The sequence below is a fragment of the Balaenoptera ricei genome, chromosome 2, assembly GCF_028023285.1.
Source record: "Balaenoptera ricei isolate mBalRic1 chromosome 2, mBalRic1.hap2, whole genome shotgun sequence".
NCBI lineage: Eukaryota > Metazoa > Chordata > Mammalia > Artiodactyla > Balaenopteridae > Balaenoptera > Balaenoptera ricei.
Window position 1 is genome coordinate 14,161,293 of NC_082640.1, and position 18,231 is coordinate 14,179,523.

Below are 18,231 nucleotides of genomic sequence, written 5' to 3' on the forward strand. Positions count from 1 at the left end.
ACTGAGCCTGCGCTCTAGAGCCCGTAAGCCACAACTACTGAGCCTGCATGCTGCAACTACTGAAGCACGCACACCTAGAGCCCGTGCTCCGTAACAAAAGCCACTACAATGAGAAGCCTGCGCACTGCAATAAAGAGTAGCCCCCGTTCGCCGCAACTAGAGAAACCCCACACAGCAACGAAGACCCAGTGCAGACAAAAATAAAATAAATAAATAAATAAAGAGATTTTTTTTTTTAAATTGATTTTAAAAAAAAAATTGTAGGGACTTCCCTGGTGGTCCAGTGTTAAAGAATCCGCCTTCCAATGCAGGGGACGTGGATTCAATCCCTGGTCGGGGAACTAAGATCCCACATGCCACAGGGCAACTAAGCCCGCACACCGCAACTACTGAGCCCTCACGCCTCAACTAGAGAGCCCACACGCTGCAAAGTACAGAGCCCACACGCTCTGGAGCCCACGTGCCACAACTAGAAAGAGAAAACACACCACAACTAGAGAGAAGCCCACACGCTGCAATGAAGATCCCGCATACCACAACTAAGACCCGATGCAGCCAAAAAATAATAAATAAAATAAATAAATAAAAAATAATTGTAAATGAACAATCCGAAAAGGAAATTAAGAAAACAATTAACTGCATTTATAAGACCATCAAAAAAGAAAGAAAGAAAACCTTGGGAATAAACTTACCCAGAGGCAAATAACTTGTACACTGAAAACTACATAATGTTGCTGAAAAAAATTAAAGGTGACACAAATAAATGTAAGTTCACAGACTGGAAGAATGTTAAGACGTCATCACTATCCAAAGTGATCTACAGATTCAATGCAATTGATACCAAAATCCCAAGAACATTTTACGCAGAAATAGAAAAATTATTCCTAAAATTCATTTGGAATCTCAAGGAACCCTGCCTGAATAGACACTAAAATCATGAAAATGAAGAACAAAGTCAGAGGACTCACACTTCCTGATTTCAAAACTTACTGCAAAGCTACAGTAACCAAAGTGGTCTGTACAGGCATAAAGGCAGACATACGGAAGAGCATAGAGAGCCCAGAAATAAATCCTTGCATGTACTACGGTCAAATGACTTTTGACAAGGACGCCAAACCATTCAATGGGGGAAAATCACCTTTTCGATAAATGATGCTAGGAAAACTGGATATCCACATGCAAAACAATAAAGTTGGACTCTTACCTTACACCATATACAAAAATTAACCCAAAATGGATCAAAGACCTAAATAAATGTTAAGGGCTAAAACTTAAAAAACACTTGAAAGAGAAAAAGTTTAAAAAAAAAAAAAAAAATGTAAGGGAAATCTTCATGACACTGGATATGGCAATTATTTCTTGGACATGACACCAAAAGCACAGGCATCAAAAAACAAAAATAGATAAATTGAACATCATCAAAATTAAAACTTTTGTGCATCAAAGAACATTAGCATAAGAATGAAAAAACCCACAGAATAGGAGAAAATATTTGTAAATCATGTATCTGATAAGGGTCTAGATCCAAAACTAGATAAAGAATTCTTACAATTCAACAACAAAAAGACAAACAACCCAAATACAAAATGGGCAAAGAACTGAATAGGCATTTCCCCAAAGATTGACAAATGGCCAAAAAGCACATGAAAAGACGCTCAGCATCACTAACCATTAGGGAGATACAGATCAAAACCATAAGAAGGTAATACCACTTCATACCATTAACGTGGCTATTATCAAAAAAATGAGATGGAGGGGATGTGGAGAAATTGGAACCCTCATGCATTGCCAATAGGAATGTAAAACAGTGCAGCCATGGTGAAAAACATTTTGGCAGTTCCTCAGAAAGTTGAACATAGAATTACCATATGATCCAGCAATTTCACTCCTAGTATATACCCAAAAAAACTGAAAAGAGGGACTCAAGTAGATACCTGTACACCAATGTTCACAGTAGCATTATTCACAATAGTTAAAAGGTAGAAACAATCCAAGAGTCCATCAAAACATGAATGTATAAACAAAATGTGATACATACATACAATGGACTATTATTCAGCCATAAAAAGTAAATTCTGACATGTCTACAACATGGATGAACATTAAATGCTTTAATAACTAAGTGAAATAAAGGACAAATATTGCATGATCCCACTTAAATGAGGCATCTATAGCAGACAAATTTCATAAAATAGAAACTAGGATACTAGAAGTTACCAGGGGCTGAGGAGAGGGTGGTAGGGGGATTTCTTTAATGGGTACAGAGTGTCTGTTTGGGATGATGAAAAAGTTCCAGAAATAGATACTGGTGATGGTTATACAACATTATGAATGTGCTTAATGCCACTGAACTGAATTGCATACTCAAAAATAGTTAAAATGGTAAATTTTATGTTGTATACATTTTACCAGAATTAAAAAAGAAAACCTAACAACTAGACATTACTATGTTCATAGACTGAAAGATTCAAAACTGTAAATAGATGTCTCAAATTGATTTACAGAATCAATGCAAAGCTAATCAAAACACTAAATGGATTTTTCATGGAACAGTAAGATTCTAAATGGTTATCAAATGCAAAGAGCAAGAGGCAAAATATTAAAAAAAAGAAAAAGACAAGAGGGAAATACTAATTTTATCTGACATATGTCCAGACTTTAAAAAGCTAGAGTAAAAAAGAAAAATAGAAGCTAGAGTAATTTTAAAACTGGTATCGGCATAAAGAACAGAACAGCAAGTCCAAAAACAAATCTACATATATGCATACACTGCTGATTCATGACACAGTGGCACAGTACAGCAAAAGTGGAAAGAATGGTGTTAAAGTAACTGGATGTTCCTTTTTAACATAATATGTAATATATATTATGTGTACAATATGTATAAAATATATAAATATATAATGTACGTAAAATAGATACTTTTTCCCCCATTTCACTCTATACATGAAATCAAATCCACATGAGTTGGTTATAGACCTAAATGTAAAAAGCAGTTAAAAAAAAATAATTCTTTTATAGGAAAATCATTTCATGACCTCAAGTTAGGAAAAGATTTAACAGGTTGCAAAAAACACTAAGCACCAAAAAAAAAAAAAAAACCCGTAGAACAAAAAAAACCCACCTGAAAATTTTAACTACAGTGAAATTGAGAACTTCGCATTAAAAGGATAAAAAATGAACCACTAACACAGAGAAGCCATCTGCGAGTCACAAGTGAGAAAATCTTAACGGCCTATAAATATACAAAAAGGGTTTCACCATCATTAGTAATCAGGGAATTGCAAAGTAAAAACCACAATGAGACTACCAAAATGACTAAACTTAAAAAGACTGACATACTAAGCACTGGGTAAGGATGTAGAGCAAAAAAGCCATTCACTGGTGGGAAAGTGAAATAACCACTTGTAAAAAAGGAGTGGCCTCCCTGGCAACCTACCAACTCCAGCTCTTAGCACATACCCTAGAGTAACATTTCTCAAGCTGTTCTGACCATGAACCACTCTAAGAAATATGTTTTATACGGCAACCCCATATATATATACACAGAATACTAAAACTGCACTGTCAATTTTTTTCTGTTCTAGTTCATTTTTTAATGCTGGTTGCTCCCCACTAAATTGATTTTATGACCCTCTTTGGAGCAACCCCAGCAGTTTGATTAGTAGTGAGCTGAATTCCTGCAAGTGTACAAGAATATTCACAAAAGTGTTCATAAATTGCAAAACACTGACAAAAATCTACATGTCCATCAACAGGAGAATGGACACTGGTGTAATTCAAATGCTGAAATCATGGAACAAAGGAAATTAATAAACTACAGCTACATGCATCAAATAGATGAATCTCAAAAACAAAATGTAAATCAAAAAAATCAATACAGCATTACTCCATTCACATGAAGTTCAAAACAGCCATAACTAAATAAAATACTGTTTAGAAGTAAAGGAAGAAGAATTAACACAAAATTCAGTAGTTTCTCCTTCAGGTGAAGAGAGGAATGTGCTCAAAGGGAGGCACACAAGAGTCAAAGGTACGGGCAAAATGTTCTCCTTATGGGCTTCCCTGGTGGCGCAGTGGTTGAGAATCTGTCTGCCGATGCAGGGGACACGGGTTCGAGCCCTGGTCTGGGAAGATCCCACATGCCGCGGAGCGGCTAGGCCCGTGAGCCACAACTACTGAGCCTGCGCGTCTGGAGCCTGTGCTCTGCAACGAGAGGCCACGATAGTGAGAGGCCCGCGCACCGCGATGAAGAGTGGCCCCCGCTTGCCGCAACTGGAGAAGGCCCTTGCACAGAAACGGAGACCCAACACAAGCCAAAAATAAAATAAATAAATAAATAAATAATTAAAAAAAAAAAAAATGTTCTCCTTATTAAGCTTGGTCGCTAAATATATGGATACTCACTTTATTATTTTAAGTGTCCATATACTGGGTACACCCTCTTTTCTTTGCATCAAAGATCTTACAATTAAAAATAAGTGATGAGGGGCTTCCCTGGTGGTACAGTGGTTAAGAACCCGCCTGCAAGGCACGGGACACGGGTTTGAGCCCTGGTCCAGGAAGATCCCACATGCCGTGGAGCAACTAAGCCCGGACGCCACAACTACTGAGCCTGCGCTCTATAGCCCGTGAGCCACAACTACTGAAGCCCGTGCGCCTAGATCTCATGCTCCGCAACGAGAAGCCACCGCAATGAAGGGTAGCCCCCGCTCGCCGCAACTAGAGAAAGCCCGCGCACAGCAACGAAGACCCAACACAGCCAAAAATAATCTTTTAAAAATAATAATAGGTGATGAAAATTCTACACATAAACACACACAAGTGAGAAAAGTAAATTAAAATGCACAGGGTGGGTCCAAAGAAATTAGGAGTCTTTGTTTGAATATGAGTAAAATATCAATACTCTTACGGCTTACAATGCACAGCTATTTGTACAAAGGACAAAAGAAATATATTTTGACATACATTATCCATATATCAAAGAAACACAAAGGATGGAGTGTGTTTGGCAGAGAAAACTAGCACTTCCCCCCAAAAGTTAGTCGCCAAAAGCACTCAAACATCCATAAATATTAATCATATGTTGCCAAAGAAGTGAAGAGAAAAAAAGCTTCTGAAAAGTCCTTTTTTTTTTTAATTTATTTATTTATTTTTGCCTGCGTTGGGTCTTCGTTGCTGCATGCAGGCTTTCTCTAGTTGCAGCGAGCAGGAGCTACCCTTTACTGCAGTGTGCGAGCTTCTCATTGCGGTGGTTTCTCATCGCAGTGGCTTCTCATCTTGCGGAGCACAGGCTCTAGACGTGGGGGCTTCACTCATTGTGGCACGTGGGCTCAAGTAGTTGTGGCACACGGGCTTAGCTGCTCTGGGGCATGTGGGATCTTCCCGGACCAGGGCTCGAACCCGTGTCCCCTGCGTTGGCAGGCGGATTCTTAACCACCGCACCACCAGGGAAGCCCTGGAAAGTCTTAAGTGAAATGAAACTTTCATGTACAGAGATACAGCTCATCTAAACTACCCCATCCTAATTTGGTTTTTTTTGGCCACACAGCACAGCATGCGGAACTTCCCCAAGCAGGAATCAAACCCTGTGCCCCTTGCAGTGGAAGCGTGGAGTCTTAACCACTGGACAACCAGGGAAGTCCACTCCATCCTAATTTTAAAGACAAAAAGAATCAGGTAGGAACTACGGGGGTTAAAACATACACATACAATAGCAGAAACTAATGAACCTCAGAAAAGATCCAAACATGAGGGAATAGTGGCCTTATTATTGATAATATACTTCCTAATTCTACCACATTGATGCTATTTCACTTTCTCCTATTCTAAAATAACATCAAGGACTTCCTTGATGGCACAGTGGTTAAGAATCCGCCTGCCAATGCAGGGCACAGGGGTTCGAGCCCTGGTCTGGGAAGATTCCACATGCCACGGAGCAACTAAGCCCACACACAACTACTGAGTCTGCGCACTCTGGAGCCCACGTGTCACAACTAGAGAGAAGCCCACGTGCCAAAACCAGAGAAGCCCGTGCACCACATCGAAAGATCCCACATGCCACAATGAAGATCCTGCATGCCGCAACTAAGACCCAATGCAGCTAAATAAATAAATAAATAAATAACATCATCTCTGGAGAGCCCAGGGTTCAAAACCTGGCTTACCCACTTTTATGTGACACTGAACAAATCATTAAACCTCTCTTTGCCTCAAGTTGCCTCCTCACTAAAAAAATTTATATTAAAATAGTACCTCTATTTCATTGTCCTGTTGAGAGGGTGAAATGATGTATTCCTCTGTATTAAGCACCTGACACTACCTGGCATGTTATTAGAGCTCCATGACATTTTGCACATGAGGAAACTGAGGCATATGAGATAAAATTGCACAGGCATAAATCTAGTCCATCTGACTCCAAAGCCCATGATCTTAATACTACTACCATACTACTTGGATATCTCTACATGAGATTATGAATTATGGATTTTTTTCTTTCCACTTATCTTTCTTTCTTTCCCTAATTATCAAAAATGAGCAGGCCTGCACTATACTAAAATTAGAGCAAAAATTTTTTAATACAGAAGATAACAAACACTCTGGGCTTTGGGAGTCAGAGAACAGAAAAGCACTTGTAGGGCTTCCCTGGTGGCGCAGTGGTTAAGAATCTGCCTGCCAATGCAGGGGACGTGGGTTCGAGCCCTGGTCTGGGAAGATCCCACATGCCACGGAGCAACTAAGCCCGTGAGCCACAACTACTGAGCCTGCGCGTCTGGAGCCTGTGCTCTGCAACGGGAGAGGCCGCGACAGTGAGAGGCCCGCGCACCGCGATGAAGAGTGGCCCCCGCTTGCCGCAACTGGGGAAAGCCCTCGCACAGAAATGAAGACCCAACACAGCCAAAAATAAATAAATAAATAAATAAATAAATTTTAAAAAAAAAAAAAAAAAAAAAAAGAAAAGCACTTGTAGCATCTGAGAATAAAATGCTGAAGTAATCTTTTGGGGTTATCTGTCTATTCATGGCTATGTGGAGGATACAGTGCAGAAAGTGAAAATAGGAGGGGTAGGGACAAGATAGATGGAAAAAGAAAAATTTACATCATGTTAGGGCAGCTATAATTTCTACTTGTCTCTAGAGCAATACCACCATAAATTTCTGACCCTACTATGTAACTACAGAACTAAATTTTTTATTGTTGGGGCCGGGGTTGGGGGGGGTGGGTGGTTACCCAGCCACACCCTATGCAGAAATTACATGTGTGAGAGTGGAAATACTGCGGACCTGACAAAAGAATTTTCCCTGCACCAACAAGGTAACTAAGGAACTAAGATCCCACATGCCACTATAGGAGATTGGGAAATAACAATCATATTTGCTTTATAGGAGATAATCTTGAAATGTTGGGGAGGGGGACAGTACTGAAAGGAGAGAGGTAAAAAGACAAGGGAGAAAAGTTCACTCTAAAAATGTGTAACATGCTACCTTTTTGTAGAAAAGAAAGAAAAACAAGAGTCTATATATGTAGAAATATATACATACATGAATAAACTAGAAAAATGAATTAAAAACTAGTAACAACAGAGAAAGATGGAAAGCTAAACTTGGCAAATAAGAGGCAGGTTTAGCAGGAAGAATTTTCACTGTGTATCTTTTTATATTTTCTGAACCATGTCAATATATCATCTAACCAATAGTTACATAATTTAAGCTGTTGAAATAATTTAGACAAAAAAATAATCTAGATTATGTCAGTGACTACAGAAGTAGAGAAATTAAATTTAAGATGCCTAGGATATCTAAATAGAGATATCCAGAAGCCAACTGCAAATACGGATCTAAAGGCTAGAAAATTTTTCAGGTGACACTGATGCCTCGAGGCATCCATAAGCATGCCTAAGTTTATCTAGGGTGAGGTAATCAAACAGGCCAGAACAGTAATCATCTAACATAAATTTTAAACAAGTAAATAAGTAATGCCAAATAGGAATCCAAAAGGCAATGTTTAAAGAGGTACAAGTAGAAAACAGTTTATCAGAAGTCATGAGAAAAGAGAGTTGCAAGAAAGATGAGTGATCAGAGTTTTAAATGCTGAAAGTAGATCAAGTGTAATGAAAAGTGAAAAAGAAATTCTGAATTTGGCCGTGTGAAGTTAATAGCAAAATCAGTAGAGTGGTAGACTTAAGAGTCAAATGTAACAATGTGAAGAATGAATGAACAGGAACTTGTGATATTTTATTTACTTATTTATACCTAAAACTTTTTTCAGAAAAGGATTTGAGGCAGACTACAAATAAAGGACCTGTATTATAATAAAAAAACAGAAAAATGAACAGTGAAAGCCAGTATGAGGGACATCCCCTGATTTAGGGAAACTGCTCTTACCCCTGACTCCAACTATGTAGTTCTAGTGAGGGTTGTCATTCATAGTACCCTCCCCACTCCAGCCACAGGGATGGTGGGTACATGATCCAAGACAGGCCAATCAGAGTCTTTCCCAGGATTCTTCAAGACAGCCCCTTCTTCTGGTAGAAGGGGCTAGGAAGATGAGAGCCAAGAGCTGCCAGCAGTCATGGTTCCAGCCTCATGAAGTAGAGTCTGTAGTATGAGAGAATGAAATCAACACGCAGAGAAACAGAGATAACAGGTGAAGTCCTAAACAGGACCAGGAGGAGAAAACAAATATACTAATAATCAGATTAACATAGCTGATGTAACTAAAGACCAGATTTGGTTCTGGGCTGCCTGATAGCCAGAAAAAAAGAAAAACCGGAATACGTATCATAGAGCTATCAAAGAAGGAGGAAATATACCAGATTCTAAAGGGAGACAATTTTCCTTATGCTAAATTATTAGAAGAATTTCTTGTACATGGATTTTTATATAAGAGTCACTGAAAGACAAAACGGACAGTGTCCATAATGAGAGTGTTACAGCAAACGCTGACTTCATATGCTACTGTTTAAAATGACAATTAAGGGACTTCTCTAGCAGCCCAGTGGTTAAGACTCCTTGCTTCCACTGCAGGGGGCACGTGTTCAATGCCTGGTCGGGGAACTAAGATCCCGCATGCCACGCAGTGCGACCAAAAAAAAATTAAAAAAAAAAACAAGACGATTAAGTTACACCTTAATCATTAAGCACAACTGAAAGGCTAGACCACAGTAGGCAGTTGAAGAAGCAGAGATATCAACTAATGGTTTTATTCTTCCAGGAAGCCTGCGAGTAAAAGGTGAAAAATGTAATAAAGGGAAAGTAAAATCCATGGGAAGATTCAAAAATGACTGTGAGGGTTTCCCTGGTGGCGCAGTGGTTGAGAATCTGCCTGCCAATGCAGGGGACACGGGTTCGAGCCCTGGTCTGGGAAGATCCCACATGCCACAGAGCAACTGGGCCCATGAGCCACAATTACTGAGCCTGCGCGTCTGGAGCCTGTGCTCTGCAACAAGAGAGGCCGCGATAATGAGAGGCCGCAATAATGAGAGGCCCGCGCACCACACTGAAGAATGGCCCCCACTTGCCGCAACTAGAGAAAGCCCTCGCACAGAAACGAAGACTCAACACAGCCATAAATAAATAAATAATAAATAAATAAACCCAAAATTTAAAAAAAAAAAAAAAAATGACTGTGAGCTGCGTGGGAAAAAATCAAGTAAAAAGGACAGACTAAAAGGTAAAACAAGACCCTGGAAGAAGTGGGAAAAGACTACATCATGAGAACAGGCAGTTAATTCCACTTGAAAACTACCTCCTCTCCTTCCGAAAACTCCACTGAATGACATTAAAAGGGCAAAATCACAAATCACAAAAGGTAAACAAACATAAAGGAAGACAACAGTTCTAAAACTTTGGAAGCTAGGAAGGAAAAGAGTAGCAAATGACTTAGCGCATGAGAAAAGGCTGCTGCAGTAAGGCAAGTCCAAAAGCAACGCGTCTCGGGCCACAAGGCGCCCCAGCTGAGGGACCTCAGGCGCCACATCATAGCGGTGGTGCACGCCCCTGAGAGGGACGGGTTCAAGTAGGGCTCAAAACAGGACGAGGGATAAGATAAAACCTGAAAGATAATCAACACCCCCCCTAATCCCTTCTCTACACACTACCAGGTAACTCTATCTCCCACAGCCGAGAAAACCACACAAAGGGTAAACAAAAGGAAATTTGGACCTGGAGACACCAGACACATCTGAGCAAAGGCGTACTGAAATATCTAGTTCTAGATCATGAAATTCCAGCAACCAATGGCTCAAAGAATACTGGTAACCAGGTTTGTGAATCCCAAACAGATGACTGGAGGATTTTTCTCTGAATAAACCAGTTGGTGGCATCCCAATAAAAGAACCCAGCTAGACACCTACAATGAAGCCAATCTGCCAACAATTTCTGCCACACACACAGAACTTCCAGTCACCTCATTAGGAGCTTGTCTTAAATTCAAATGGACGGCTACCAGTCACTAGATTTGTAAGCAAAGTCCCTAACAAGACAGGCCAAAACAAATGGTACAAAGGAACTCTGAGGAAAAGAGTCCCAGGAGCAGAAGAAAACTTCAGAACACTGAAACAAAACAAAAACAACCATCTGGTTAACATCCTCACAGAATTAAGAGAAAATATTGCACAAAAGCAGAGAATAAAAAATAAACATTCAGAAAGCATAAAAGAGCCTCTGGAAATTAAAAGTATAATAGAATTTAGAAATTTAAGTGAAAGAATGGAAAATAAAGTAAGAAACTGCCTCAGAAAATAAAACAGAAATAGATTAACTTAAATGCAAGATCAGTTCAAAAGGTCCAACATCCAAATAAAGAAAAATACAGAAAAAGCAAACAATGATAACAGAACTGAGGAACTGTCAAAAATAATTCCAAAAAATTCTCCCTTACCTAAACTCATGTTCCGTAACATGATTTACCAAATTGAAAGGGCCACTGTGTGCCCAGTACGAGTGAGGGAGAGCATACTAACTACCATGAGAAATAGCAGGTAAACTGGCTACAGAAAACACACTAAATCCAGAAAGAACAATCACATACAAAGGATTAGAAATCAGAACTTCATTGGTCTTCTTAAAAGAAACACTGACAGCTAAAAAGTAATGGAGAAATATCTTCAAAATTTTGAAGGAAACTTATTTCCAACCAAGAAAGAATTCTATATTCAGGCAAACTATCCATCAAGTAAGATGGTAAAACTTTTTTCCTTTTTGGAATTTTAGAATGTATAGAAAATTGAATTTATAGACTACCTGATTCATTAAAGTGGAAAATTACATGAAGAAATGACTAAAAAGTATGCAAAGATTTAGCCTTAAATAAAGAACACAAGGAAAATGAAAATACAAGACAATTATTAATCCCAGGAAAAAAGAAAAAAAAATTACGAAAGAAAACAATCTTAGTATGCTTTTGGCCCAGAAATAAACAAAATATTTAAATAGTCATAATAACATAAAATTTTCTGTTTAACACTCTTGACTTAACCAAAATTTGTGATATACTGAAAGACAACACCTAAAACTGGTATGTCAAGAATAGCTGCTTCAGGCTTCCCTGGTGGCACAGTGATTAAGAATCCACCTGCCAATGCAAGGGACACGGGTTCAAGCCCTGGTCCGGGAAGATCCCACATGCCACAGAGCAACTAAGCCCATGCACCACAACTACTGAGCCTGTGTGCTGCAACTACTGAAGCCCACGTGCCTAGAGCCTGTGCTCCGCAACAAGACACCGCAATGAGAAGCCACATCACAACAAAGAGTAGCCCCTGCTCACCACAACTAGAGAAAGCCCACGCACAGCAATGAAGACCCAGTGCCACCAAAAATAAATAAATAAAAATAAATAAATTTATTTTTTTAAAAAAGAATAGCTGCTTCTACATTCCTTGTCAAGAGTCACGCAGCAAGGTACTGTTTTACTGTGTGTGCAAAAGAATCTTTTGGTACTACTGACTGTGCATTTTTCACTTTGATAAACATAATTAAATCTAAACAAAAAATGGAATAAATAGGTACAATGGGCAATGTATCAATGTACCCAGTGTTTTCATTTCTCTTACTAGTTATGTAGGCAGGTTAGAAAAGGATACAAGCAAGTATTAAATGCCTACTTCATGTCAGCTGTTATGCTAAGTTTTTCTCACAGTAAAAGAAAGGAATTCAAGAAGTGAGACAATGGAAATTGGCTACTTGCTATTTTATGTATGGTGGTAAGCACTAAATCTGTTAACTTTTTAAAATCACCTCTTTCAAAGCTATAGGAACTCAGGATGCTACACTTAATTTAAAAGCAAAGAGTAGACATGAATCATCAGTAAGTGAAAAAAACGTTAGCAAATGTTAAACTTTGAAGGCATTCTATTTAAAGTATATAGGCTGGGACTTCCCTGGCAGTCCAGGGGTTAAGACTTCGCCTTACAATGCAAGGGGGTGCAAGTTCGATCCCTGATCAGGGAGATAAGATCCCACATGCCTCACGACCAAAAAACCAAAACATAAAACTGAAGCAATACTGCAACAAATTCAATAAAGACTTTAAAAGTGGTCCACATTAAAAACAAAACTTTAAATAAATAAATAAAGCATACAGGCTAAAAAGCTCGTACAGGAATAAAACAAAAAAGTTATATATAATTTTTTTTTTAATTTTTGGCTGTATGGGGTCTTCGTTGCTGCACGCAGGTTTTTCTCTGATTGCGGCGAGCGGGGGCTACTCTTCACTGCAGGCTTCTCATCGCAGTGGCTTCTCTTGTTGCAGAGCACGGGCTCTAGGCGCACGGGCTTCAGTAGTTGTGGCACACGGGCTCAGTATTTGTGGCTTGCAGGCTCTAGAGCACAGGCTCAGTAGTTGTGGTACACAGGCTTAGTTGCTCCTCGGCATGTGGGATCTTCCAGGGCCAGGGCTCAAACCCGTGTCCCTACATTATCCACTGTGCCACCAGGGAAGCCCCTACAATACCTTTTTCAAACTGCCACTGAAGACACCCCATCCTGGCTTCTTGTACTCATAAGTCAGAGGTATATAAGATAAATAAATTTGAAAAAAATTTTTTAATTGCGTAGATAAAGGTAAATCTTCTTGTGGTACAAATAGAAAAGAAATTAAAAGCTAAAAGAATCAAAAAAAAAAAAAAAAAAAAAAAAGCTAAAAGAATCAACATTGGTTCAAGCTGAGAAAGTCAATGAAGATACCTGATCTAATATATACCTTAGAGGCTGGGGTTGACCATGACACCAGCACAGACCCTAGATGTGCTGTGTAAGGACAGGAAATGGTAAGGGCCAATCCTACCGAAGGGGAATCTATCTCAAAAAAACATGGACTGGACCACTAAAACTAGAGAAAATTCATTTAAGAGGATAACTCAGCTGGGAGGAGAACCACTTTCAACCTTACCCTTCCTTCTTTCTGCCTGGAACATCTCTCTGCAGTCACAATGACTGCCATGCTGTGACCATAGAACAATGCTGAAAATGAAAACTATCTGCTAAGATTGGTATAGTAGAGAAACAGAGAAAGTCTGATCCCTAAAGATTTCACAGAGGGACTTCCCTGGTGGTCCAGTGGTTAGGACTCCGCGCTTCCACTACAGGGGGAATGGGTTCAATCCCTGGTCAGGGAACTAAGATCCCGCATGCCACGTGGTGCAGACTAAATAAATAAAGATCTCACAGAGCTGTCATAAAAGCTTTAAATGCATTTCTCAACTCCTTTCAAATAAGAAATTAGTAAATTTGTAAATTGCTGATCTGTAGAAGCCACTGTAATCTGGTCTTATAGCAGCCAAAAGCAATTCTTAACAGATACAGAGCAAATGCAAAAACTTCCCTCAGTGACACCTCCACAAACCCAGGTTAGAGGACCAGGAATCCCAAGAAAAAAAACAACTCTTAAAGATTAGCTCACAGTCAAAAATTACAAAGTATGTGAAGACATCTACCACCACAGTTAAAAAACAAAACAAATGAAAGAATTGCAGAATCTCTGAGAAATTTTAAAGTAAGTATGTTTTGGGGACTTCCCTGGTGGCGCAGTGGTTAAGAATCTGCCTGCCAATGCAGGGGACACAGGTTCGAGCCCTGGTCCGGGAAGATCCCACATGCCGCGGAGCAACTAAGCCCAGACACCACAACTACTGAGCCTGCGCTCTGGAGCCCACAAGCCACAACTACTGAGCCCATGTGCTGCAACTACTGAAGCCCGTATGCCTAGAGCCCGTGCTCTGCCAACAAGAGAAGCCACTGCAATGAGAAGCACGTGCACCACAGCAAAGAGCAGCCCCCACTTGCCTAAACTAGAGAAAGCCCACGCACAGCAACGAAGACCCAACGCAGCCATAAATTGATTAATTAATTAATTAATTAATTAATTTTTATAAAAAGTATGTTTTTGCCACAACTAAGAAGCCCGCATGCCGCAACGAAGATCCCACGTGCCACAACTAAGACTTGGCGCAGCCAAAATAAATAAATAATAAATATTTCTTTCTTAATAGAGTTTTTTTTTTTTTTTTTTTAAGTGAAAAGTTTATTCAGGCAGAAACCCACTCCATAGACAATGCGTGGGCTGTCTCGGAAGGCAAGAGGCCAAAATAAGTTATGTTTTAAATATTCAAATAAGTAAATAAATATACTCCTTAAGACTATAATAGGGACTTCCCTGGTGGCACAGTGGTTAAAGATACACCTGTCAATGGAGGGGACATGCATTCGATCCCTGGTCTGGGAAGATCCCACATGCCACGGAGCAGCTAAGCCTGTGCACCATAACTACTGAGACTGCACTCTAGAGGCCGTGAGCCACAACTACTGAAGCCCGTGCGCCTAGAACCCATGCTCCACAACAAGAAGCCACCACAATGAGAATCCCGTGCATCGCAACTAAGAGTAGCCCCCACTCGCCACAACTACAGAAAGCCCACGTGCAACAACAAAGACCCAAAGCAACCAAAAATAAAAAACTAAATAAAATTGATTCTTTAAAAAAAAAAAAGGTGGAATTAAAATATAAACAACAATAAAACTGATTTTTGCAAGGTAAAGAGAGTGAACACAAGGTGTCCTACGGTCCTTGGTTTTGTTCAAAAGGAGTACAAAGATTAATCTTAGGGCTTCCCTGGTGGCGCAGCGGTTAAGAATCTGCCTGCCAATGCAGGGGACACGGGTTCAAGCCCTGGCCCAGGAAGATCTCACACGCCCCGGAGCAACTAAGCCCGTGCGCCACAACTACTGAGACTGCGCTCTAGAGCCCGTGAGCCACAACTACTGACCCCGCATGCCACAACTACTGAAGCCCGCGTGCCTAGAGCCTGTGTTCTGCACGCAACAAGAGAAGCCACTGCAATGAGAAGCCCGCGCAACGCCACGAAGAGTAGCCCCCGCTCACCACAATTAGAGAAAGCCCCGCACATAGCAACAAAGACCCAATGCAGCCAAAATAAATTAATTAATTAATTTTTTAAAAAAAAAGAAAAGATTAATCTTAGACTCACAGAAAAAATATAAAGCATGTACATTAAAATATTAAGGGCAGGGCTTCCCTGGTGGCACAGTGGTTGAGAATCTGCCTGCCAATGCAGGGGACACGGGTTCGAGCCCTGGTCTGGGAAGATCCCACATGCCGCGGAGCAACTGGGCCCGTGAGCCACAACTACTGAGCCTGAGCGTCTGGAGCCTCTGCTCTGCAACAAGAGAGGCCGCGATAGTGAGAGGCCCGCGCACCGCGATGAAGAGTGGCCCCCACTCGCCGCAACTGGAGAAAGCCCTCACACAGAAACAAAGACCCGACACAGCCAAAAATAAACATAATAAATAAATAATAAATAAAAATTAAAAAAAAAAAAAAAATATTAAGGGCAATCACTAGAAGAAAAGAAATGGAACACATAACCTCCAAATCAGACCAGATTTTTTAAAAAAAGAATAAAGAACAATCACTCCAACTGAAGAAAAAAAAAGAGGAAAAAATATAAGCATGGTAAATATATAACACAAAATAAAAATTTAAGAAGTAAGCCCACCCGCCGCGCGTCGGGACCGGGGTCCGGTGCGGAGAGCCCTTCGTCCTGGGACACGGGGTGCGGCCGGAAAGGCGGCCGCCCCCTCGCCCGTCACGCACCGCACGTTCGTGGGGAACCTGGTGCTAAACCATTCGTAGACGACCTGCTTCTGGGTCGGGGTTTCGTACGTAGCAGAGCAGCTCCCTCGCTGCGATCTATTGAAAGTCAGCCCTCGACACAAGGGTTTGTAAAGAAAAAAAAAAAAAAAAAGAAAAAAAAGAAGTAAGCCCAAATGTATTAGTCATTACTATAAATGTAAACAAATAATCTGTAATGCATGTTAATACAGATTCTTAGACTATATTTTTTTTAAAAACCAAGCTTCACTATATTTACAAGGATGTTCACTGCAGCACTATTTGTGATTATGAAAAATTGGAAACCTAAATGACAATCAATAAAGGAATTAAATAAATTACAGTACATTCTGTGACACAATACTAAAAAGCAGATAAAAAGAATGAACTAGATCAATATATATCAGTGTAGTGATGTCACAAGTAGCTATGTCACAAATCACAGAACACATATATAGAATTTACCATTCCTGTAAAATAATACACTACTTGGTGGTGTGTACGGATATATGCGTGTAGTAACAAGGATTAAAACATGGATGGTAATACATGTATACAATGGACTATTAGTCTTAAAAACAAGGAAATTCTGCCATCTGTGACAACATAGATGGACCCTGAAGGCATTATGCTAAATGAAACAAGTCAGACAGAGAAAACAAATACTATATGATACCACTCATATATGGAACCTAAAAAAACCAAACTCAGAAACAGAGAACAGATTGATGGTTGCCAGAGGCAGTGGGTAGTGGGTTGGGGGAAATGGGTGAACGTGGTCAAAAGGCACAAACTTCCAGTTATAAAATAAGTGAGCTCTGGGGGTGTAATGTACAGCATGGTGACTGTAGTTAACAACACTGTATTGTGTATTTGAAAGCTGCTAAGAATAAATCTTAAAAGTTCTCATCAAAAGAAAAAACAATTTGCAACTAGGTGAGGTGATGGATGTTAACTAAACCCTCTGTGGTGCTCATTTTGCAATATATACATATATCAAATCATTATGTTGTACACCTTAAACATTCTGGTGTTACATATCAATTATAGCTCAATAAAACTGGCAAGAAAAAAATATAGAGAAACTGGCCCCACAGACATTAACAGGGTAATGGCTGACCCAGACTGGGGAGGATACAAATAGTACTTCAACTTAATTTTTTAATTTATTGTTCTTTTTAAGCAGAAGGGAAGATTTGAAGCAAATATGAAGAATGGACATTTGTTCATTCTGGGTAGGGAACACACAGATAGTCATTTTATTATGTTTTATACTGCTCAGAACTACTTGTGATAATCAAATGCATATTAATATAATTTTAATTTGTAGAATTAAATCTAAATATATACTTAGTGTGATTGTTTTTCATATGGTTTTATAGATTTATAGTAATTTATTTGCATTATGTATGCTCAATAAGAAAAAATTTAAAAATAAAATAGTGCATCCCTAGATCAATCCCTAAAGCCCTGGTTTTGAGTTCATCCAGTGGTTCCTCCCTAACAATGTAAAAAGCCAGGAAGAACTGCAATAAAAAGAGGCAGAGCAATAGAAGAAAGTTACAGCTCACCTCCTGGAGGAAAGGAATCATCTTTCATTTAGAGCAAGAAGAGCAAGACCTAAACAATGCAAATTCTTAAAGGGCTTTTGGCCATTTTATTTTTTACACAATCCACTGTCAACACATTTTCCAAGTAGAATAATTAAATATCTAAAATATCCTCTCTCTGTATCTCATTAAAATTGTATAAGTAGGTAAAATTCCTAATAAATCTCTTCAGCCTGTGGTAGTTACGAACAGATACACAGTAAACAGGAAAACAGTCATCAGAACTTCCCTGGTGGCACAGTGGTTAAGAATCCACCTGCCAATGCAGGGGACATGGGTTTGATCCCTGATCCAGGAAGATCCCACATGCCGTGGAGCAACTAAGCCCGGGTGCCACAACTACTGAAGCCTGCGCGCCTAGAGACTGTGCTCCGTAACAAGAGAAGCCACTGCGATGAGACGCCCACGTGACACAACAAAGAGTAGCCCCCGCTCGCCGCAACTAGAGAAAGCCCACACACAGCAATGAAGACCCAACGCAGCCAAAAAT

The 18,231-nt window shown here is 39.8% G+C and overlaps 1 protein-coding gene across 8 annotated transcripts in view; it reads right to left on the reverse strand.

Annotated features, from left to right (window-relative positions):
• The window catches only part of MLLT10 (MLLT10 histone lysine methyltransferase DOT1L cofactor), a 252,759-nt gene that overhangs the window by 226,582 nt on the left and 7,946 nt on the right, over positions 1-18,231 (reverse strand). The window contains exon 1 of one of the 8 annotated variants that reach the window (XM_059911240.1): positions 8,385-8,529. The exons of the other annotated variants lie outside the window; for them this stretch is intronic. The gene's annotated coding sequence lies outside the window, so the exon portion shown is untranslated. Of the gene's footprint in view, positions 1-8,384; positions 8,530-18,231 lie in introns of those variants that run through there. 8 annotated transcript variants of the gene reach the window in all.